The sequence below is a fragment of the Phocoena sinus genome, chromosome 6 (genome assembly GCF_008692025.1).
Source record: "Phocoena sinus isolate mPhoSin1 chromosome 6, mPhoSin1.pri, whole genome shotgun sequence".
Taxonomy (NCBI): Eukaryota; Metazoa; Chordata; class Mammalia; order Artiodactyla; family Phocoenidae; genus Phocoena; species Phocoena sinus.
This window is the reverse complement of record NC_045768.1, coordinates 62,220,623-62,246,812: the sequence shown is the minus strand read 5'-3', so window position 1 is coordinate 62,246,812 and position 26,190 is coordinate 62,220,623. Positions and strand designations below refer to the sequence as shown.

Sequence of the window (26,190 nt, the reverse complement as noted above, 5' to 3'; positions counted from 1 at the left end):
CCTCACTTTCAGTCTCTGTGTGTCTTTAGATCTGAAGTGAGTCTATTGTAGTCAGCATATACATGGGTCTTGTTTTTGTATCCATTCAGCCACTCTGTGTCTTTTGATTGGAGCATTTAGTCAATTTACTTTTAAAGCAATTAATGCTAGGTATATACTTATTGCCATTCTGTTAATTGCTTTTGGATTGTTTATGTAGTTCTTTTTTATTCCTTTCTTCTTCTTCCCTTGTGATTTGATAATTATCTTTAGTATTTTGTTTGGATTCCTTTCTCTTTTGTATGTGTGTATCTAATATGGATTTTTCGTTTGTGGTTACCATGCAAATTTATATAGAGCAGTGTGTGTGTGTGTTTGTGTGTGTGTATGTGTGTGTGATTATTTTAATTGGCTCATGTCTTAAGTTGAAATGCATTGTAACAACTCTGAATCTACTCCCCTCCCCTGTTTACTGTTTTTGACATCCTATTTTACAGCTTTTTGTTTTGTGTATACCTTAACTACTTATTGCAGATATAGATGACTTTACTACATTTTTCTTTTAACCTCCCTGCTAACTCTTTACATGCTTGATTTACTACTTTTGCTGTATATTTGCCTTTAACAATGAGCTTTTTTCTTTCATAATTTTTATTTTTCTAGTTGTGGCCTTTCTTTGATCAGAGAAGTCCCTTTAACATTTCTTGTAAAGCTTATTTCCTGGTGTTAAACTCTTTAGCTTTTGCTTGTCTGTAAAACTTTTGATCTCTCAATCAAATCTGAATGAAAACCAATGCTCTGTAGCATGTTCTTAGTTGTAGGGTTTTCCTTTTCATCACTTTAAATATATTCTACCACTGCCTTCTGGCCTGCAGAGTTTCTGCTGAAAGTCAGTAGATAACCTTATTGGAATTCCCTTGTACATAACTTGTTGCTTTTCCATTGCTGCTTTTAGTAGTTTATCTTATTTTTTTGTCATTCATTTACAGTGTATCTTGGTGTGGTCCTCTCAGCATTGATCATGTTTGGTACACTCTATAATTCTGGGACCTGGATATCTGTTTCCTTTCCCAGGTAAAAGAAGTTTTCATTTATTATGTCTTCAAATATGTTCTCTGCTCCTTTTTCTCTTCTTTGCCTTCTGGGACCCCTATAATGTAAATATTAATAGCTTAATGTTGTCCCAGAGGTCTCTTAAACTGTCCTTATTTCTTTTTATTTTTATTTTTTCTTTCTGTTTAGTGTCAGGGATTTCCACTACCTTGTCTCCCAGATTGCTGATCTGTTCCTCTATATCATCTAATCTGATGTTGATTCCTTCTAGAGTATTTTTTCTTTCAGTTATTGTATTCTTCATTTCACTTTGGTTCTTTTTTATATCTTCAAATTCTTTGTTAAAAACATGTAACTTCTCATTCTGTTCATTTAATCTTCTCCTAGGTTCTTTAAGTATCTTTATAATCATTACCTTGAAATCTTATTAGGTAGATAGTTTATCTTCTCTTATTTTAGTTCTTTTTCTGGGGTTTTATCTTGCTTCTCCATTTGGAACATATTCCTCTGTCACTTCATTTTGCCTGATTTGCTGTTTTTATTTCTATGTATTTGGAGGTTTGTTTGTGATTCCTGATCTTGAAGAAGTGGCTTTTTGTAGAAGATATCATGTGCATCCAAGCAGTGAACTCCTCTTTTGTCACCAGAGCTATGTGCTCTAGCCGTGCACCCTCTGTGGGCTGCATGGGTCCTTCTCTTGTGGGAGTCGGAATACTGTGGGTGGTCTGGTATGTGTGGCAAGCCCCCAGTTTGTTTGGTTGCCAAGTCCTGCCTTGTGCTGTGGCTGCTGGTACACAAGGCCAATTCATGAGGTAACTCACTGCAGAGTCCCGAGGGTCACAGGTCTATTGCTGGTCCACTGGTGGGCAGAGCTGAGTCCTGGGATGGATAGTTGCAAGACTGGGTTTCCTGGATCTAGTGTCAGCCTGCTGGTGTGTGACACCAGTTCCTGAAATGGCTGTCTATGCAGCCTGTGGGGCTCAAATCTGGTGTTGGTCACTGTTGAGTGTGGCTGGATCCTGGGGCAGCTGACTGAGGGATCCAAGGTGTCTTGAAGCTGGTGTTGGCTTCCTGGTGGGTGGAGTTGGGGCCTGGGGGGGATTCCTGGGCTGGTGTTGGCCTACTGATGGGTAGGGCCAGAGCTCAGGGGGGTCCCTGGGCTAGTCCTGGCCTTCAGGTAGGTGGACTGGGTGCTAACATGGCAGGCTGCAGTGCTGTGGTGGTCTTGGAAATGGTGTCTACCACTGGTGGATGGGGCTGTGAATCAGGTGATCCTGGGGCTGGTACCTGTCCACTGGTGATAAAACTGGGTCCTGTCACTCGTGCTGGCCCAGTGGTGGGTGTAGCCAAGTCCTGTGGTCTCTGGCTGATGTCCTAGGCCCTGTGATGGATGGGGCTAGTTCTTGTGGCCACTGTGGGCTCAGGCAGTCTTAAGACAACTGGCCTGCTGATGGGTGGGACTGTTTCCCCATCCACTAGTTGCTTGGTCTGAGCTATCCCAGTAATGGTTCTGACAGGTTGGTGGGTAGGGCTGCATTCCAGCACTACTAAGCTAGTGGGAGAATTCCAAAATGGTGTTTGCCAGCAATAGTATCCTCTTAGGAGAACAAGCTCCAAAAAATGGCTGCCACCAACGTCTGTGTCTCCAGGGTGAGCTCTAGTTGCCTCTCGCCTCTCTGGGTGTCTCCCCAGAATCAGCACGTGGGTCTGACCCAGGCTCCTTTCAAATCATTACTTCTGTCCTTGGTCCTGGAGCATATGAGATTTTGTATGTGTCCTTTAAGAGTAGAGTTTCTTTCCCCCATGGCCTTCTGTATCTCCCCAAAATAATCCCTGCTAGCCTTCATAGCCACATGTTCTGGGGGGATTGTCTTCCTGGTACAGGACCCCTGGGCTGGGGAGCCCGATGTGGGCCTCTTGCTCCTCGTGCCTTGGAGAGAACTTCTGCAATTTTAATTATCTTCCTGTTTTGCAGGTTGCCCACCCAGGTATGTGAGACTTGACTCTATTGCATCTCTGCCCCACCTACCTGCTTCATTATGGTTCCTTCTTTATATATTTAGATGCAGGTTTTTTCTAGTCCTCTGGTCTTTCTCATCAATATTTTCTCTGTAAATAGCTGTGATTTTGGTGTGTCCATGGGAGGAGGTGAACTCAGGGTCTTCTTACTCCACCCTCTTGGCCACTCTCACCTGCTACTTGTTAATACATGAATATTTGGAGACAGTTTTCCATGAGTCTCTTATGATTTTGCATGTTTGCAAAGGCACCAACAGTGTTTTGTTACATAAAATCGTTCAAAGGTATTTATGGAGGAAATAGCTTTGGGAAGTAGAATCTCCCAGAAGAGCAGAGGGCACGTTTGTGTGTTATCCAATAAGAGCAATATAATATACTATATCTACTATATCAATATATCTACTTCTGGGATAAAGGACAGTCATATTTGATTGCAGCTTTTATAAAAGGTTGAGGTTTCCTAGGCTCAGAGTGCCTCTTCTGTAATGCAACCCACTGTGTGTTCTGGGTTCTCTTGACTATTACTCTATTGCCTGTAGGAGCTGAGGCTTGTGGAATCTGTGAGAATGACTCTACCCTGGCACCCTAGCAACCTTGCACATTTCTGTGTAGACCACATAGGCAAGACTTGACTTCAACCTGACTAAGTCTTTGCAGAATGCCCTGTGATCCTCCTGGTTAATGAGATCATGATGTTTGGGAAGAGCTGTTAAAAGGCCATTTTCTACTTGCTTCCCATTTCCCCTGGGATACTGTCATGAGATATTTGTTCTTAGTCTTCCAGTTTCTGATGAGCTATGAGGCTGTCTGCATTGCCTCCTTAGGGTACTGCTGCAGACTCTGAGACTGCTTAGCTACAGCATGACATCAGCTCCTCTGCAAAAGGGGTTCCCAACACTCATGCTGTATAGTCATGTCATCTGTTTCCTTTTGTTTCAGTGCTATCCTAAGGGACAGATGACAGAGACACAGGCACCTTTACTTCTCTCTCTTTTTGCTACCTATGTATGTGATGAGCAGTCATAATTTTAATAGGGCTTTCCCTTTTGTTATTGGTTAAGTTTTACAGCCTTGCATTGGTAAAGAATCAGTACAAGAAAATGATACTCTGGCTACTGCTATTTTGTGAAAAATAATTGTCCTTTTTCTTTGATCCAGAAGATTTGTGTCTTCTACCAGCATCCAATAAACTGTGACAGGCTCATTTGTTAGTTTGCAAATAGTGTAAACTATCAGATCTTTCAGAGCTCTTGACAATGATATTGACTAGAATTGTGTCATGGATATAACCCCAGCTGGATGATGGCTGGGAAGAAATGATTGTATACATAGCTTGAGTTCCCACCCAACAATATCTACCATATAAAGCTAAACTCCTAAAAATGTAACAGAAGATATCAATATAAAGGCCTAATTTTAACTAGTTGCATACTTAAGACCTAGAGTAAAATTCATAACTCATCGTAGTCTCCTTAGCCAACCTACTCCTATAGTTTACTTATCTCTTTGCTTGAAGCCTTTTTTTTTTTCTTTTAAATAAAGAAACCCTTCTTAAACTACATAAATAATTGACTGTTTTCAATGAACAGAATCTAGAGGGGATCAGGAAATATGTCTCAGAGCATTTAAAAACACTTTGGGTTCTTTCCTCTATACTTAGGAAGTCATTATCGGTTGAAGTTGGGAGCACTTAAACTGTTTTCAAGTTTTAAAATACAGATGTTAAAAAAAAATTATTAGTTTACAAAATGATCCTTTTAGGAGTTGAATGTTATTCAGTGCTAATTATAACTTTTAATGATTGTGAAGTGCCCTGGGAGACTTTAATGAAGATTGCAAGACTACATTTCTACTATAAATTTTCTTTTCCCATACACAGAGTAAGGATAAAGAAAATGTGTTTGAACACCCAAAGGACAGAGATAATTGCATAAAGTTCACTAAATGTTAACAGTTTCCTAGTGACCCAGGAGTCATGTAAGGGAATCACAAACACATGTTCTGAGAAATCTTGGGCAGAATTAGTTCTCTGGAGTTTAAAAAAAAGGGCTGAGAAAAATTTAAACAATGATATCTCTTGCTTAGCCTGTAATAGATGTTACTTAAGTCAAAAGTACTGGGGAAAGACACTCTAATCTGTGATTCTATTAGGGTAACTTCCTGCTTGTTTCTAATTGACTTGCTGAAAACTGTGTGGTTTGCCAACAGTATACTTCTAAATTAAAATTGTTCACAAAATCTCAAAAGCCAGGGTCATTGGCATTGTAAGTTATAAGTTATATAATTAGTAGTCGAAGTACTCTTCCCCGAAGACATTATTTCTGGACTTAAAATACTTTATCTGAATTGCTTCATACAATGCTTCATTTGCACTCAATCATTTAACATTTCTTTCTCCAATTCTTTGCTCTCTTGTGGTTGCTGCAGTTCAAGAGGCTAAGTGGTGCCATTTCTCTTAATTCTTGTCGGATGTGAGCATCATGTTACAGACAGAAGAATAAAGTGTTCTTCCCTTTGGAACTAGAGCAAGGCCCTTTACAAGGTAAGTTATCTCTTCTACAGAAGTAAATGGCTTATCAAATTAGGTAATTTATCTCTAAAGCTGATCACTTCAAGTAAGTAATGTTTATCTCCTGCTTTATTTCACCATTGATACTTAAGATTACAGATGGGGTTTCGATTTTTTAAAATATCCTTAGGATATCCCAAAGAAGTTTCTGTGGGATAGAAACCTTAATTTTAAATCTATAAAATTATACTGGTGTTTTTGGAGGAAAGGAGAACATGATTTATGGACGTGTCAAATGGGTGTAAAGAAAAATGTCTTCCATATTCAAATATTAATCCATCTGTGGATCCTCACAGAGATTAAAGTCCAGACTGAACGTGACCACTAATTCCCCAAAAAACAAAAAAAGTGATCTTATCACTACAAGTGCTCTTGGCCTTGTTCTTGTAAGAGGTTTCAGGCATTTTGTCAATTTTCCAAATCAAACCAACAATTACAATACAATAATGGTCACAATTTAATGAAGACCTAATTGCCAGGAACTTCTCTAAAGCCCATCCCACACTCCTGGGCATATATCCAGAGAAAACTGTAATTCAAAAAGATACATGCACCGCAGTGTTCATAGCAGCACTATTTACAGTAGCCAAGACATGGAAGCAACCTAGATGTCCATTGACAGATGAATGGACAAAGAAGATGTGGTTCCATACAAATTGAGAATTTTTTTGTTCTAGCTCTGTGAAAAATGCCAGTGGTAGTTTGATAGGGATCGCATTGAATCTGTAGATTGCTTTGGGTAGTAGAGTCATTTTCACAATGTTGATTCTTCCAATCCAAGAACATGGTATATCTCTGCATCTATTTGTATCATCTGTAATTTCTTTCATCAGTGTCTTATAATTTTCTGCATACAGGTCTTTTGTCTCCTTAGGTTAGGTTTATTCCTAGATATTTTATTCTTTTTGTTGCAGTGGTAAATGGGAGTGTTTTTTTGATTTCACTTTCAGAGTTTTCATCAATAGTGTATAGGAATGCCAGAGATTTCTGTATCCTGCTACTTTACCAAATTCATTGATTAGCTCTAGTAGTTTTCTGGTAGCATCTTTAGGATTCTCTATGTATAGTATCATGTCATTGTAGTGAGGTGGTTGGACATAGAGTCTGTCATACAGAGTGAAGTAAGTCAGAAAGAGAAAAACAAATACCGTATGCTAACACATATATATAGAATCTAAGGAAAAAAAAAAAAAGGTCGTGAAGAACCTAGGGGTAAGACGGGAATAAAGACACAGACCTTCTAGAGAATGGGCTTGAGGATATGGGGAGGGGGAAGGGTAAGCTGTGACAAAGTGAGAGAGTGGCATGGACATATATACACTACCAAACATAAAATAGCTAGTGGGAAGAAGCCGCATAGCACAGGGAGATCAGCTCAGTGCTTTGAGACCACCTAGAGGGGTGGGAGGGAGGGAGACACAAGAGGGAAGAGATATGGGAACATATGTATATGTATAACTGATTCACTTTGTTATAAAGCAGAAATTAACACACCATTGTAAAGCAATTATACTCCAATAAAAATGTTAAAAAAAACAATGGTAATAAATACTCAAAATTCATTATCTCTGTATTTTACTGCATTTTACTATAGGTTATGCTCATCAGTTTATTTACATCTATCGTGTCTGTGTAGTCAAAATACTACAAAATAGTGGGAAGTAGAACACTTCTTCCCAACTCTGTATTCAGGGAGTTCATATTGGAAGCTTGAACTCAGTCACGATGGTAGTACTACACCATAGAAATCAGCAAACGCTACAAATCAGGATTGATATATTGTTTTATCAATTGTTTCTAGACTTAAAAAAGGGATAGAGAAAATGCTAATAATGCAGATTAAACTTAAAAGTAGGTAATGTGTATAGCCATAAAAAAGAAAAGAAAAGAAAAAGAACATGTGGTATATATACACAATGGAATACTACTCAGCCATAAAAAAGAATGAAATAATGCCATTTGCAGCAACATTGATAGACCTAGAGATTATAACACTAAGTGAAGTAAGTCAGACAGAGAAAGACAAATACCATATGATATCACTTATATGTGGAATCTAATATATGACACAGACATACTTAATTACAAAACAGAAATAGACTCACAGACATAGAAAACAAACTTATGGTTATCAAAGGAGAAAGGGGGTAGGGTAAATTAGGAGTTTGGGATTAGCAGATACAATTCCTATATATAAAATAAATAAACAACAAGGACCCACTATATAGCACAGGGGACTGCATTCAGACTGTAAAAAAAAAAACCATAATGGAAAAGAATATATGTATACGTGTATAACTGAATCACTTTGCTATACACCAGAAACTAATACAACATTGTAAATCAGCTATAATTCATGGGAAAAAAAAGACTAATAGTGGACTAGATTTCTGAATTGATCCTTATATATAGATTGCACATTTCATTTTCTATAATTTCTACATTTATAGTAAAGTATGAAAATAGAGATTTTCTATACTTCAAGCAATTCATTTGCTACAATTAATTTCAAAAAAATCTAAACTAATGTCTGGAGAGCTCTTCCTGGGCTGTGTAGGATAACTCTATCACTGAGTTTGTGGTCTATGATAGGCAGGTTTTCCATAAAAAATTCATCATTCCAATGTCATGAAAACCAGGAAGCAGGCATAATGATAGTTGTATGCTATTTAACTGCTCTATTTCTTTTTCATTTTTTTTTTCTTTTGGTTTTCTGAGAATAAGTGTGGAGAAACTGTGACTATTGATTAGGGATAAATGTCAACATCCTATTATTAGTTTGATGTGTAGACAGACGATTGTATATGGAAGAGGTAGGCTTCCTTGAGAAATTGTGAACAAAGTCAAAAAAATATTATTCCAATTAAATGTAATTGATTTAAATTATTCTGTAATGATATATTTATAAACAATATTTACACAGATTAAGAAAACTATTTTATTCTTTCACTCCTCTTGAAATTCTGACATGATGATTTTATACCTTGCTTTAGTTAAAACTAAATGTTGTTTTCAAAATTTTTTCAAGGTTAACATACTGGCAAACCTATCAGTTTTTAGAAAATTCTATGGATAATCATAGAATGCAAGACTAAGGAATAAATCTATGAAATATAATTTGTATGATGGAAACTTTTGTTTTCTGAAAGCTTCTGTTCACTACCTATTGTATCATATTTGATGATGATGAACACCTACGATTTCTAGAAAATGACATAAAAGGTACTCTTCCTTTTTCATTATATAGAGGGCATTCCTATAATTTTCCTTCTTTCTTATAGTTTTATTCCTTTACCTTCTTACCAACTCCAAAGGTGTTTTTTCATTTGCTTGTTTACTTGTTGGGTTTGTTGCTCTATGTGTTTGTGTTATTGTTTTTATCATTCCTCTCATTAACTTTATTCCACCTAAGTGTGCTACAAAGTCAAAACTAATTTTCTAGATTCCATCCTAGAAAGCTGACAACATCCTCTTAGTCCTTTGTGGGTATTTTAGGTTTTTCACATTCATCAGAAAAGAGCATTTACATATACACCCTATTATATTTAAAATAGATAACTAACAAGGACCTATTGGATAGCACGGGAAACTGTACTCAATATCTTGTAACCTATAAATGGAAGATAATGTAAAGAAAAGAATATACATATATATGTATAATTGAATCACTTTGCTTTATATCTGAAACTAACACATTGTAAATCAACTATATTTCAATAACAATTAAAAAAATAATTTACAAATACCTTTTTCTATGTAATATATACCATGTATCAGAGCATACATTTCTAATTCAGTTACATTTCTGATTCAGTTATACACGTATACATATATTCTTTTCCATTATGGTTTTTTTTTTTACAGTCTGAATGCAGTCCCCTGTGCTATATAGTGGGTCCTTGTTGTTTATTTATTTTATATATAGGAATTGTATCTGCTAATCCCAAACTCCTAATTTACCCTACCCCCTTTCTCCTTTGATAACCATAAGTTTGTTTTCTATGTCTGTGATGCATTTCTAATTTTAAAGACTTCCTGGACTTCCCTGGAAGTGCAGTGGTTAAGACTCCATGCTTCCAACGCAGGGGACGTGGGTTCAATCTCTGGTGGGGGAACTAAGATCCCACATGCCACACTGTGCAGCCAAATTAAACAAAACAATATAAAAAGACTCCCTTTTCCTCAGGAGTAGAATGAAATAAACAGAAAGAGGAATATAGAAACACAGCCCTATCACACTCAAATGATTAGAAGGAGACCTTCTCTTTGTACTCAGAATCTAAAGGTAAAGAAAAAGAGCTTAACATTAACAGTGCTCTTCTGTGTAGCTTTTTAATTTTTTTTTCTGGAATGGGCTGCACTTGATAGGCTAAAAATAAAGTATGGCAATATTTCATTATTTTCAAATGTGTTCTCTCTGATTTTACTGTCCCTAGTCGTAAACATATATCAGAAGGTATTTCTGTAATTAGAAAAAAATTGGGTTTACTTATTAAAACATCCAGTAGAGTCTAATAGATATTTTCTAAAAACCCAGTCTCGAATACCAGGCCAATAATTTGCCTTTCCACAACTCAGTTCTTTCCTTTGGTTCAGGAATCATCAGTGGCAAAGGAAGAGTGGTCCACTCTGCAATATTCCCTTTCCACCCCCTTTTCCCTTCTTATTATTCTAGGGTCTTGGCTGTGAGAGGACAGAAAGAAAGTTGCTAAGGTTATTTTATTTGCCTGTTGCTGTATTAATTATCTCTTTGGATGATATTTTCTGGCCCTGTGCCTGCTGTTGTTGCAGACACTCCTGTGGTTGCTTCACTGCATTTATGTTTACTTTTCAACCCTCTACAGTGACATACTGCCCAATTCTCTGACTTGGGACATGACCTCCCCCATTGTGATCTGTGACAGCACCCTCCCTCTCACTGTATGTTCTGTGGTCTGCCACACAGAATTTCTTACTTCTGAAGTTCCTCCACCCTGGTAACCCCTCCTAGGTTGGGTCCCTTCATAATGACTCAAGCCTTCCATTTCCGTGGACTTCACTTAGTCCATAGAATGCTACACATCCTAGTTCCGCTAAATGGTGAAAGTACAATTTTCCAAGTGACAATCAGTCTCTTTATCCCATGTTTGCAAACTGTTGCAGCTTGCATTTAGTCTTTATATTTTTCACTTGATAAGCAGAACCAGCAGCTGTGCTCACACAATTCCCAGCTTCCAGGGTACAAATATCCCTCTGTCCTCAAAAGTCTCTCACTCTATGTGGTGGGCCGAATAATGACCCCCCCCCCCCGAAAGATATATATGCCCTAATTCTCAGACCTTGGAAATGTGTTAAATTATGTGGCAGAAAGGACTTTGCATATGTGATTATATTAAGTATCTTGAAATGTTTAGATTATCCTGGATTTTCCAGGTAGGCCCAGTATAATCTCCAAGGTCCGTGTAACAGGGAAGCAAAAGGGTAGAGAAGGAAATGAGACGCAGGAAGCAGTGGTTGGAGTGTTGTGGACAAGGAATGCCAGCAGCCTGTAAAAATAAAAAAAGGCAAAGATATTTCCCCCTATAGCCTGCAGAAGGAATGAAGCTCTAGAGATACCTTGATTTTAACCCTATAAGACCCAATTTAAATTTCTGACTTCCAGAACAAAACAATAGTAAATTTGTGTAGCTTTAAACCACTAGTTTTTAATTTGTTGCAGCAACAATCGAAAACAAATACACTAAACTATTCAAGAAGCTATATGAAGATGGTTCTCTAGTTTCTGCAGCCCAGCAATTCTGTAACTCAAGACTGAAGTCCTGGCTTTCCTTCTTGAAAACTATATATATATATATATATATATATATATATATATATATACCCATAATTTGGAAAGTAGAGGAGAAAAGTCAAAACACTCTCATAAAATTTATCAGTGAATCGCCTTCTGAATTTATGGTCTTAAGTTTGATGGAGTGATAAAGATTAAGTTTCCAATTTCATCTGTTCTCTCCCTTGGTGATTCTGGCATAGATGTGTATTACACTTCTCAGTAATCTTAGGATGTGTGTAAATCAGATTCCCAGCAGCAAATAAATGGCACATTCAATATTTTTCATAAAGAGTTTAATAACAGGACAACTGACAAATGTGTAGAAAGAGTAAAGAAAATCATAAAAGATGGTGCAGAACCCTGAGGCTCTGACAACCTTATCAAATGAAGAGGAAGAACTTATCAGAAATTAGAGAAGAAAGTTAATGAGAGGCTGCCTTGAGAAGGGATGTGACCTTCCCTTGAAGTTGCAGTCGTACCAAAGTGACCCACACACCTTCCTTTCTTATATTTTCCATATCTGCCAGTGTCCCCCATTGGCTAAAACCGAACAGGAGCTAGAGGGCAAAAGAATCCAGTGTTTTTCATGTGATGTAGAGAGATGAATGGAGAAAGATGGAGAAAATTGGAGAGCAGTTATTGATGAGCAAATGAGAGACATCTCACACAGAAACCTTGTGAACATGTTTTCCAAGCTTTAGGCCTTCATCCAGAATTCTGGAGAATAGGAAAATCATGGTTCGACAACATGTAACAAATAATTACATGGAATAGGAAATGTAATAGTAGAAGTATAAATGAGTCACTAAGGACACACAGAGGGGAAATTAAACTCCATTTGGAGATGCAAGATAGGTCTTTTTAGATTAAAAAAATTTGTCATTTGCAGTGATTATATGCAGCTGTACTTCAAATGGATCATAAGAAGGGCATCATTTTATAGAAGAAAGTTTCTATTAGACCTCATGACTAAAACAGAAAACTAAAGTATAAGGTGCCTTGACTTTTTTATTTCATTCCTGACATTCCTGGTTCCAAATAAAATTGTATTTTTTTAATCCTTCTAAAGAGGAGAGTCTGACTCCACTTTTGACACTTGAATGCTGACCACTTTTAGACCCCACTCTTCTCTCTTCCCCTCTTGCCCCACATGTGGACAAGCAAATAATGCCTGCTTGTGCCCTCCCTTACCACTGATGAGAAAGTTCAAACCGTGGGAACTGCAGCCCACAAACCCTTCAGCCTGCTCCCCCTGCACAACCACAAGGAAAACCAAAGCCCTCCCGACCATTAAGCCATTTCTGACCAGCTTAAATGACTGTTCTTCTCTTCAAAAAAATTTCCATATATAAGTAAAAAATCTTTTCATATCCCGTTAGTGTATGTGTGGTGTCATCGTGTGGACACATTAATTATGGATGGAATAGAGGTAACTCTTGTGCTCTGGGGACAGCCTGCAAAACACAATAGGATAGAGAAGAATTGGCTTAAAACCTTATCTTTAAAAAGATAAGTGATAAATTTTAATTAAATATATGCTTTAATTAAAGAAAATCACTAAATAATAATTGGTCCTTTATTCATCTGTGAGATATGCAAGAGACTTAAACACATTCTTCAACCATTGTACTGAGAATCAAAATTGTAATTCCATTTATTCATTCCACGTTTCCAATTACCGAATGCTTAATCAGACTTGTATGTCCGAGATCTTGCCCTCACACCTGGCTATCCCATCCATTTACCCCCCAGCCCTTCCTTGTTCTGATATGGTGCCAGAAATACCGTCTTTTTATCTTCTCTTCAATGGAGTGGTTAATAATTCAACTTTCTTTGCTAAGGATACCTAAACTCTCTCTGCTAATTGCTCACTTGTTTTATGGTAAGGTCAGGTTCATTATAAAAGCAAACTTGATTCCTAAATGACATGCTGAAACGTGGGTAAGGAGTCAAGGAATGGGTTAGATTTTTTTATGTATGTAGACCTCTGTTTAAAACTGACACGACCCCAGCTATTTTGACAGCTACAAACTCAATCAGTATTTTTCTGAGTGAGAGCAATCCTGGGCCATCTGCTTCCAACACTGACTTCTTTCCCAACCTCTAACCCTTACCATATCAGGTCCTCCTTCCATTTCCTTTTATGTTAGCTTATGCTAACTTCTATTGCTACAATGTTTACACTCTAGCAGTCTGAAAGTTTGAGGGAAAATGATGCTTTGGACCTCTTGCGCTAGTGCCATTGTAAAATGGTCACTTTGATTACTAAATTGCTTTTCAGACCTATGAAAGTCATCTATTCCTTTTCTCTCTTTCTTTATTTTTTCTCTGGGTTCTCATTTTTAACATAGGAACAGTAGCCTTACTTTACGTCAGCAGACTCTTGCTTGGTTTCACTGGTCAATATTGTTACAGTGTTTTGAACCCTTTAAAGAGTCTATAACCGTTGGTGCTGATTTTTAATTTTATGTCCCACAAGTGTACACAGTTCATGTTATTTTCACGGAAGATATCTCATGGTATTATAATTTAAATTACTGCAAGTTTTCCCATTTCTTTCCTATAGTAGAGTATGATACTCAGTTCTCATCAATGACAAGTAATGAGACCGAAAATGTGAATTCATGTGAAATGATCATCCTGTTTCAGAGCACCAGAGGACATCTCACATAAATGCCATTGCCTTATATATAGCTCAAAGGTGTAAATAAGAAGATCAGGAAAATGTATTCCATGAAAGCCAAAAGAAGACAATTATATAGTGAGGAAATTTAGCTCTACATCAGAAGCACACAGGATATGAAAAAGAATGTTTATGTAATAGGTGTTCAAATACACAAATATTTGTGAATAATGGAAAAAGCCTTTCTAGAATTTTTGTTCAGTAGTATAAAATGTGGAATAAAAACTGAAACAATCTATTTGTTTATACTGAATTTAGTATAGGGAAATTTTTTTTAAAAAAAACCCCAATAAATCCTTATTTAAATAGTTCAAACAGCCATTCCCAGGATTTTAGGAACTTGCATCTCCTCTCTGTTTTATTATAATGCCTAATCCTTTTTAAAAGCTATATCAGCTTTTCCTATTTTATAAATTGAAGTGAATAAAAAGTTCACTTTACAAATAGATAGCTAGTGGGAAGCAGCTGCATAGCACAGGGAGATCAGTTTGGTGCTTTGTGAGCACCCAGAGGGGTGGGATAGGGAGGGTGGGAGGGAGATGCAAGAGGGAGGAGACATGGGGATATGTGTATATGTATAGCTGATTCACTTTGTTATAAAGCAGAAACTAACACACCATTGTAAAGCAACTATACTCCAATAAAGATGTTAAAAAAAAAAAAGTTCACTTTACAAAGTTCACTTTACAAAGTTCCCTTCAGGTAACTAGATATATCCAAAATACGATTTAAGAACATACTATATGAAACACTGAAAGTCTAATGATGAAGTTATTTGTTTCTATTTTCTCTCAGTTCTTTTTGTTAAGCCGATTGTTTTGTTTTACTTTTATTTTCTTTTTCAAACTCACTTATTTGCAGTGAAGTAACAATTCTGAAGATGGCCTTTCAACAGTGGCTTGAAAATATATATCAGGAAGCTTAATAATTCAGCAGAGCAGAAAACATTCCATTAATTCTCACAGAAAAGGAAAACAACAACAAAGTTTAGTGAGGGAAGTTTTTCTTATAGGAAGCTATTAGAAATCCTTTCTTGTTGATGAAACTTTTTAAATTCATTGGCAGCTTTCTTAAATTAATCTGATATCCTGTGTTGGCAAAGAAGAACACCTTCAGAATTATAGTTTCTAGAATATTACATAAGTGTATATATAAATATATGGAATTTTATTTTATTAATACAGGCTATAAACTCAGTTAATATAGTGCCATTGCTTTTGTTTTATATTCTTTGTCATGAAACTGCCTTGTACTAGAATGAATGCCTCATATATTTGGGTAGTTAAATAGATGGGCTGCTTCATCTTGACCTTTGGAGAGGCTGTACTAAATTGGGGGCTCATTTCATTGCTTTTACCATTTAGAGCCCTGTCTTCCAATGGCAAGGGTGTTCAAATGTTTTCTAATCACGCACGTACCTTTACCAAAAGGTCAGAATACTAAAATGCTATGTATCAGGGATGGAAATTATGTTTCATTTCTCCCATACAAGAAATTCTAATTAGAAGTGCACTACATTAATTCTCTTGGGTCAAAGTTGGCCGTGAGTATCATAGCACTGCATTGAGGACTATAGCACACACACACACACACACACGCGCGCGCACACACACACACACACACACACACACAGCAAGCAACATATTCTCTAGACCTTTATTGACAATATCATTTCTTTCAATATTTTGTACTTTTTTTCATGGAGTTTGAAATACCCTTTCAGACTGTTCTTCAGAAGGTCTTTACTGCACAGCTAAGAAAGCACACCAGAAAAACATTATGTTATTTTGTGGGTCAACTCTGGAGCTCATTTCCCCAAAGGAATATGCCATTCTACCATTCTACTCAATTCCACAAAACAGTAACAACAGCAAAATCTGAGCGATATATATCCGTATGCTAGAAGCAAAGAAGAGCAAGTGCTCAGCCCTGACAGGAGGTTGATCAGAGCACCGTCTTGGAGAAAGCTAGGCTGAAGAAACATTTAGAAGGCAAAATGACACATGCACTAAACAGAACAAGAAACTTGCTGTGTAAGCATGAGGGGATAATAGATTTATTTATTTACTTAGAGCTACTTACCTTATATAAACCTCCTTTCTCTCACTTAAGACTAAATTTTTGAAGATTATTTTATAGATTGCTTATCTGTCACATTCTTCTTATCATTCGTAAAATATTTTCTTGTGTAGCTTTACCACAATTTGTTAAGCCTCTCCTTACTGACGAATATGTATGTTGTTTCAGCCTTTTACTATTCTAAAAACAGAGTAAATGCTATATGTGTGTATGTGTGTGTGTACACACACATTTGCATCCATGTGCCTATATTTGTGTAAGAAAAATTTCCAAAATTAGATTTGCTATGTCGACAGCTAGATGACTTAAAAATGTGTGAAATATTGCCAGGTTTCCTTCTGATGATGTTGAAACAAGTTAGGTTTCAACCGATGATTAATAAGTGCATTTCTTGCACTTTGGCTGCTAATGTCTACTCTTATCCATTTGATCTTTGTCAGTATCTTAGGAGAAAGTTATTAGCATACCATTCATAATATGTACACACACACATGCACACCCACTGTTGTGCACTTTAGAAAAAACAAATTTGTCTTCCAGTACAAAACTATTCATTGTCTAAAGTTTACCCTCCCAGGTTATGAGGTTCCACTTCTATGCATTAACTTTGAGCTATTGTGTAACTTCCAACTCTGTAAGTTGTAGGTAACTGGGAGATATGTAGATTCTGTCCTGTCTATTAGTGATTTAATTGACTCGCCACTACCAAAAATTACCTTTGTCTTAATATTCCTTTATTCCATATTAATTTAGGCTCTTTTTATTTTTCCTTTGAATCAGTTAAAATATCTGCCTAGTTCTGTCATATCATTGAGTAAAACAAATGTTTTAACCTGATTTATATTTCTATATGAGTCATGATTTTATCTTCTTAAAAAAATTACATTTTAAGAGTATACAGGTATACAGGTATGCCATGTAGTGTATGTGTGTGTGTATACATGTATCATATCTATCTATCCGTATCTATCTACCTATTTATAATTATGCATATTTTAATCATTTATGTCAAAGAAACATTGCACTGGATGGAGTTAAAGAGGCAGGGAAGACTAAGATTATAGAAGTAGGGATAAAAACTATTGCAGTAGGGGAGAGGGATTTAACTCAACTCCATTGAAAGAAGAGGTTAGAGTGTTTTTAAGTGCTAGTGTCAGATAGTGAAAAAGTACTGCAGGATGGACATTAGGAGGAAGTTTGGTCTATGTGACTAGGCCCACCTTTGTTTGCAAATTTGTACTTATTGAAGCTAAGCCCCTACCCTCCCATAGAGACTAGGAGATAAGAGGCCCTAACTTTCTTGATGATTTCAATGGGATGGTTCCCAGGTCCTTGAGAACATTCCTCAGGTGTGAAGCTGATGAGAGGCTGGAAGAAATGTTACATCTGAAAGGAGCAGGGAAAGAAAATACAGTATGATGTTTTCTAGAGTAAATGCTCTAGGACAAGGGAATTCAGGGACCTAGGGTCAGGAAGGAGCTGTCTAAAGTTTAGTCAAGCTGAGGAAAACATTAAGGCAGGCTTGGTCATTTGTCAAGTTTCACACAACAAGCTAATAATAAAACTTAATTTTGACATGGCTCTCTGAATTTCTTTTCAGTACTCACCCTTGTTGCTAACATTCATCATTCTCTTCCACTGCCCAGCATTTGACCTCCATTTCTGTGTTGACAATTCTGCATCTCCCATCACCAAAGCTGATAATACTAGTTCTTTACTTTCCCAGCTTTTCATGTTTGTAAGACTTAGCATATCCTGAAGGTTGTACAAGTCAGATATGTCCGTCCCATGATCTAAATCACAACGGAGGTGAACAAGCAGGGAATTATCATAACCCATCTTAGGAAGCATGGCAGCAGGAGCCACATCTAACTGCAAGTGGGTATAGTAGCAGAAGTACTATCTGAGGCAATTAATGCTCAGGAGGTGGTACAAGCTTTCAGGAATAAATTCAAGGATAATTTGGCATTATTTTTAGCATTTCTCTTAGATATGTGACCCCCAAAGTTCGTTCTTTTGTTCTTCAAAAACTTGAGTCACTTACCTCTTTTAATAATTCCCTTACCTGCTTTAGTTATTAGCTAGAGCATGTTTCCAGTTCTTGCACCTAAAGTGCCAAGGCTATTCCGCTTAGCAATTGCTTCCACAGCAGTGAGATGGTAAAAAATTTACTCTTTAAGAAGGAAAGAAAAAGAATCTATATATAACCTCCTTTATATATCATTACCTTAAGGGGGGTAAATCCAAACACATGAATTCTAATTTTTTTTGTTTTATTTAACACATTTAGTTTTTGTGATTTTTACTTTTTCAGAATGAATTTTTTTATATTGCTTTTATAGGTAAATCCTCTAGTTATATTTACTAAGGAAATAACAAAATGCCAGTCTGCATTTACTAGTCTATGAGTTGCTCCAATTTGTTGGTATATTTTCAAAATGCAAAGGACATGAGATTTTTAGTGGAAAGCAAAATTGTTCACACTGTTGGCCCTTGTCAGATGAATACTTCAAGTGAAAACATTCAGGCAAGCTTCAAAGTTGTAACTATGAGTAATCCTCCTGATGACTCAGCCATTTAGCACTTACTTGGTTTTCTAAAGAGCCAATAGAGAGACTATTTGAAAGGAATGCACCTCTTCCTTAATTTTATTTTAATTACCTAAGTACCTAAGAGGCTTCAAAACATTGACCCATCTATATTACCTAGCTTGAACTCTGTCTGCACCACTATAAAATGCTTCTCTTTGCAGCATTTGTTTTTTGTTGATTTTTAATTTTTTAAATTTCAGTAAATTATGCATAACATAAAATTTACCATTTTAATCATTTATAAGTATACAGTTCACTGGCATGAAGTACATTCACATTGGTGTGTAACTATCACTACCATCCACCTCTAGAACTTTTTTCATCTTGCAAAACTGAAACCTTGCACTTTTTAAAACAATAAATCTGCATTCTCTGTTCCACTCAGCCCCTGATAACCACCATTCTACCTTTTTTCTCTATGAATTTGGCTATTTTAAGTACCTCATATATGTGCATGCAGCATTTGTCCTTTTTGACTGGCTTATTTAACTTAGTATAATGTCTTTAAGGTTCATGCATGTGGTAGCATGTCTCAGAATTAATTTCCTTTAAAAGTTGAATAATCTTCCATTCTATATGTACACCATACTTTGTTTATTCATTCAATTGTCAATGTACACCTGGATTGCTTCCACCTTTTGTCAATTGTGAATAATGTTGCTATAAACATGGGTATAAAGATATCTGTTTATGTCCCTGGGTTTAGTTATTTTCGATGTATACCTAGCAACGAGATTACTGGATCATATGGTAATTCTACTTTTAGTTTTTAGAGGAACTAACTTACTGTTTTCCATAATGGTTGCAACATTTTAAAATATTCTCACTACCAGTGCACAAGGGTTCCAATTTCTCCACATCCTTACTAATACTTGCTATTATTACTTCAAAAAATAATAAGCATTCTAATGAGTATGACATGGTATCTCATTGTAGTTTGGATTTGCATTTGCCTAATAATTAGTGACGTTGAGCACCTTTTTATGTTCTTTTGACTATCTCTATGTCTTCTTTGGAGAAATGTTTATTCATCTTTGATTATTTTTAATTGGACTGTATTTTGTTATTGTTAAGGTTTAGGAGTTCTCTATATTTTTGGATGCCAGTCCATATTTGATATACAATTTACAAATATTTCCTTCCATTCTGTGGGTTGCCTCTTTACTCTGATGATAGTATTCTTTGCACAAAAGTTTTGAATTTCGATGAAGTCCAGTGTGTCTGTTTCTTCTTTTGCTGCCTATGCTTTTGGTGTCATATACAAGAAATCATTGTCAAGACCAATGTCGTGAAGCTTTCCTCTTATGTTTTCTTCTAAGAGTTTCATAATTTTAGCTCTTGAGTTTAGGTTCTCAATCCATTTGAATTCATTTTTGTATATGATGTTAGGTAAGGATCCAACTTGATCCTTTGCATATGGATATCCACTTTTCTCCAGCACCATTTGTTGAAAAGACTGTTCTCTTTCTCAAGATTGTTTTGTCTACCTGGGGTCCCTTGAGATACCCTATAAATTTTAGAATGGATTTTTCTGTTTCTGCAAAAACATTCTTGGGATTTTAATAGGGATTGCATTGAGTCTGTAGAGTGCCTAGAGTAGTATTGGCATCTTAACAATATTGATTAAGCATGGAGTGCCTTTCCATTTATTTATGTCTTTAATTTCTTTCAGCATTGTTTTGTAGTTTTCATTTTACAAGCGTTTCACCGCTCTGGTTGATTCCTAAGTATGTTATTCTTTTTGATGCTATTGTAAATGGAATTAAGAAGGCTATTTTATTCACTTTGAGGATAGACTTGTAACCTTATAGAAGTTTTGTATTTCTAAGGTGTCATGAAGTAAATGGCAAAATTGGAAATATAATTCAGATACTCTGCTTTCAACTCCAGTTCATTTTCTGTTACCTTCTAACACTGAATCCTGAAATATTATTAATTTTATGGACGAGAAAGTGGTAGTTGAAATATTAGTCATTTAGCATTAGGAGGACACTAATGATGTAAAGTACTCCAAAATTCTGTGAATTTGCTACAAAGAAACTTTATGAGAGAATTCTAGTAGTTTCTCTACATGGTCAAAGTGTTGAAGCAGAGTTCAAAACAAATAAATGACCTAGCCAAGTTCATATTGTAATTTTGAAGCCCAGATAAATTAAAAAGGTAAACAAATTAACCCTGTGAATGAACTCTGTGGCAGCATCTGAAAATCCAAGACAGAATTTGAAAGCTAAAATCCAAGCTTTCTAAAGTTGAATACAGTATGTCCCTATTGATAAAACCCAAATGTTTTCTGAACGATACAATCAGGTATTATTGCCTTCCTGGCTTGAGAGTTTATTAGTTATTGCTGGAATGTGAACAATTAATGCTACTTCAGATATGCAACATCACAATATAATTGATTTTATTTATCTCAATAGTCAAAGTAATAATATGCAGCTCAATAATAAAAGCGTATTAGGAGTAAAATCTTTAGGACTTCCCAGAACCTATTAGTGACTAATGAAATGTGTATTAACAGTTATTCTGTTTTTTATAAATAGGATATTGTCATCTATGAAATTATCAAATATTTCTGTAACTGATCAAATGCCATGTTTGCAATTGTTTGGTGAGAGTTTTTCTCAGTAAAGCTGGCTGGAAATTAAATTGGTCTAAATTTTGTGAATGTTAACATGGTAATATGAGTCAAGAGCCCCCTTAAAATCCAGACTCTATCTGACTAATGATTTTGTAAAGGAAAAACATAGGAATACTATATTGATTTCATGAATTGTCCTTTGAAGGAACCATACTGAGTTCTTCTTTATAATAGCATAAATTGGAAACTCAGATTTTGAAATAGACTACTATGCTATTATTTAAAACAATGCTGCTGAAAACATTGACAGGGTTAAATGGTAAAAATATAACTTCAAGTAAGAAAAATCAGGATGAAATAATACATAACCAGATTATCCCATTTTGTAAAATAAGCTAAAACAAACACACCACATACTGTGAACACACACATGAACACACACTGGAGGGAACAGAGCTGAAGGAAACATTTAAAAATATGAATGCTGATTATCTGTATATATTAGGATTACAGTTTATAATGATTTTTAAAGTAATTTTCTTTAAAAATTTGTTTTTAAAAAATCACATCTTATGTGACGATCTAAAATTTTATATTTATATATTTTATAAGTGAATCCTTTATGTTTAAAAGTAAATCTTACAGGGGGAAAGGGTGGAGGGAAGGGATAGTTAGGGAGTTTGGGATTGACATGTACACCACAGCTATATTTAAAAAGGATAACCAACAAGGACCTACTGTATAGCACAGGGAACTCTGCTCAATGTTATGTGGCAGCCTGGATGGGAGGGGAGTCTGGGGGAGAAAGGATACACGTATATGTATGGCTGAGTCACTTTGCGGTGCACCTGAAACTGTCACAACATTGTTAATTGGCTATACTCCAACATAAAATAAAAAGTTAAAAAAAGTAAAGCTATCACAAAATAAAATAGAAAAAGTAAATTTTTCAAATTTTGTCTCAGAAAATCAGCAAATCTTTTCATATATTATGTATAGTCACTTTATAGCAGTTTTCCTAGTAAATGAATAAAATGTATATTTTAAAAATAAGGGCACATTTTCTGACAACATAAAACACAAAAAAGCATATGTTTAATCCTCTTTCCCCATCTAATTATTTCTATTCTACCTTAGTGTTTTTCTTTAAGGTTAATTTGCTACATTGGCAATGCCTGTTTTCATACTCTTTCTTTAAATATATAATTTTTAAGAGATGAGCAGGCATTGTGCTATTTATTTTCCACATTGAATACTTTTGTTGATAGTTAATAATTCACCGATTGTGGTTTCTCTCTGTGAAGGGGGTTTTGGGATTTCCCTGAAGGCCTGTAACAGCGGTCCCAGGATTCAGTATTTTTAAATGGAGGTTTCTGTACTATCCATGCAGAATGGAACTTCTGAATATTTAACAAGGAGAACTGATAAGCTGCAAACTGAAGGAAGCTTTCTTCTTTTCCCTAAATAGCTTTTTAAAGGTTTTTTAATATATAATTAATTACCTTTCTTCGTGTCATATTTAAACTTAGGACCAATCTGAGAAAAAAGTAAAGTATTTGAGGCACTTCTGTGTATGGGAAGAGGGGAAATGGAACAGAGATTAATTAGAAACAATTCAGTGAATCTTTAAAACAAATTATAGTCCTTGGATATTGTTGACTGAGGCAGGCCTCGTTCAGATGGAGTCTGTTACTCCGAAAGCAAATAGAAAACTGGATGCTAAGGAAATGATCACAAGCTGGAATTCTGAATTAACTGCCATCCTTAAAGTTCCAGAGTCAATGTCTGAAATTTTGTAATTTTGTGCACACCAAGACACTTCACAAAATCAGCATGTGAGAGCTAGACAGGAACTCAGGCATCCTGTGTTCTTCTTGTAGATATGGAAACTGGGGTTCAGGAAAATAACCTGCATTCTTTAGCATTAGCGTTCTAAAGAAAAACAAAGTTTTATTTACAACTTATCTTTGAAGTTTAACTATAAATCTTTATGAACATAATCGTTGTTGTCCCCGAGAAAATTATATCTTACTTGAGTCAGCTGAGATACAGGCAGTTACAGCAATAGTTATTCATTACCATTTCAGTTCTATCTCAGTATCCAAATTGAAAGGCAAAGCATAAACGACTGCTTGTGTTGGAGGAAAGAAGCACTCGTCTGAGCAACTATTCAGAGACCAAATATACAAACTGACAACGGTCAAACCATATGTACAAAACAGAACTCTGACCCACAGTCTGCAGCAACCAATTTTAGCACCTGTAGACTAAAAACAGTCAGGACTTGGTCCTTAACTACTAGCTTTCCTAATCATTTGCCCTTACTCCAGTTTAGAACCAATCAGAGAAAAACAAATATGCTCCCTTACCCAATCACATAGGACGTCTCCTCTCCAGCTCACCCATGCAAACAGCTTCCAACCAGAGCATAAGTGAAGCCTTCCCTTTTTTCCACTATAAAGCTTTTATACTACCCTGCCTGCATTTGAGTCTCTCCCAAGTGCAAACAATGATGGCTGACACCCTTGCTATAGCGAACTCTTAATAAATAGCTTCTGCCTGTTCTCATTTGGGTGGTCTTTGCTTGTTGCCACAATATATTTAAATGACCAAATAGTTTATTGTCTAATTGTAACCACTGGTGAGAGTGAAATAAAAATGAGAGTGAAATAAATAAAATGTTATTAATAGAAACCTCAGTATTCTAGATATAATCTAGGAGTTTCTGGATAAATTTGGATGGTTAATCTGATCCAAGAAAAACAACCAGAGACAGAGAGCAAACCCATATTGTGCTTGATTAGATGGGATTAGACATCTCTCTTCTCCGTTTTCCTTTCCACCAATTCTGTTTCTCCGTTCTTTCCTTTCTACAAGTCCCTAGCCCTCCTTTTCTTAGAGTCATTATGTATACTTTAAAAACAATCAGCTGTTTTTATGGAATAAAATTAGATAATCCATTATGACATTAAAATCTAGTTGTATCAACCATTTTATTAACAAGATCAATTCATTCGTTAACAACAAAAGTGTTTGCAGTTACCTTTTTTGGTAAATATGGAGTTGGTAGAGTCCAATCAAATAACAAGAGTGAGAAAAAGGTGAAGAGAGAGAAATGAAGAGAGAATGATTTACAATTGTTGTATGAGTGTGTGTGTTGAAGTTGGCCACTCCCCTTTTGCACTTTGAGCTCACGGTAATGGTACATTTCTATTATTTTACTTTATTTTGTTTTCTATAATTCCTTTAGACTACCTTGAAAAAAAGGGGTAGACAAATATTTGTGCTCTTACCACTTAACCATGTGAATCTTCTCCCACTGTTTGTGGTAATAAAAAGCTAGCCATACATTATTGCTGGCTATAGCACATGTTTGAGTTCATGAGGAGATGATTACTGTCTAAATAGCTCATTCCTGTTAACTTCTCTATAGTTCTCTTCAATGCAAAGGTCATCAGCACATTCTGACATTCTAATTAGTTGCAGGGCTGAGTTTTCCAAAAGCGTCAGGATCAGCAGGAGGAACTGCCAGGGTTTGACTTTTCCAGAAGGAAACTCCCCTTAATTAATCATTGTATATCATAGCAATTAAAAGTTGGGAACAGGGGCATCTGAATGATGAAGCAGAGTACAGCCACATGGTGGTTAAGTTGAACCTTGATCTGGTTTCATTCTAACTTAGTCAGGATTTTTGGTTTATTTTATCACTTGTACAGACACGAAGTGTTTACCTCTTCAAGATATTGCAGGATACTCAGAATAATTTATCAAGCAATATATATAAAATGGCCATCACCAAAGAGCAATTCCATATTTTGTACCTTTTTAATGTATCAAAATGCCAATTCTGCAGGAAATAAAAGTCAATTTTCAAATACTTCCTTTCTGTACTAACAGTTATTTGTTGAAGAGAACATGTCTTCTCTATGAATTTTCTTGTTAGCCTACATAACGTAAATTTGAAGCTATAATTGGATTATGAACGGAGTAACTAAAGGAAAGTTGTGTTTTACTGTTACCGAGCAATACTGGAAAAAAAGAGGAAATTAACACCTCACAGACATTTTATTTCTCAAGGCTTTTATAGCATTGTTAAGAGCCTAGTTATGCCAGGCTCCAGCATACAGGCAGGATAATTCCTGTTTAATAAGAGAATGGCTGATTTATCCTAAACTTGAATAGTAAAATACAAAAGGACAATCCCTCTCAGGCACTTGTCTTGACACAGAGGTATTCTTCATAATTGTCATTGTACTGCAAAGATCTGAAAGCTGATGTGTTTCTACTGCAGATATCCTCAAGCAGCACCAAAAATACCTTATCCTTTATTTATTATATTATTAGAATATACAGAAATCTGCAAGATTCTGCCCCAAGTCCTTATTTACTGCAAAGATGCTGTTTCCATATTTAGCACCAAGCATATCATAGAAGAAATCTCACTGTTCAGTCAGCCTTTTTGATAGTTTATTTTTTCCTGTTGGCTTCTAAATAGTTTCCAAATGTAAAAGAAAATTAAAATTTAGAAATTACAGGTTAGAGAATATTGCAGATGACAGATTTTATTCTCTTCTACAATCTGGCACAGCTCCCACAATGTGGGAGCTTTTGCGGTCAATACTTAACGCATTTTGGACCAACTTCCCTTCTAAATTATACCATGAGCAGATCACATTAACTTTTCAAAACTATTCAGTTAATTCAAGGTCAGGAACCCCTGGTATTTATTGCCTGATATAGCATGGTCGGGTACACTGGCAGGCACACAGTCAGTATACTGTCTGAGAATTGAAAGGGAATTTAACAAGTAATGATTTATCTCCC

The 26,190-nt window shown here is 35.9% G+C and overlaps 1 long non-coding RNA gene across 1 annotated transcript in view; it reads left to right on the top strand.

The window, feature by feature from the left end:
* The first annotated feature begins 968 nt into the window (after positions 1 to 968).
* LOC116755751 overlaps positions 969 to 26,190 on the top strand; it is a 55,643-nt gene continuing 30,421 nt past the window's right edge. Inside the window, exons 1-2 of the long non-coding RNA XR_004350451.1 lie at positions 969 to 1,053; positions 5,479 to 5,593. This is a non-coding gene — a long non-coding RNA (uncharacterized LOC116755751). The remainder of the gene's footprint in view (positions 1,054 to 5,478; positions 5,594 to 26,190) is intronic.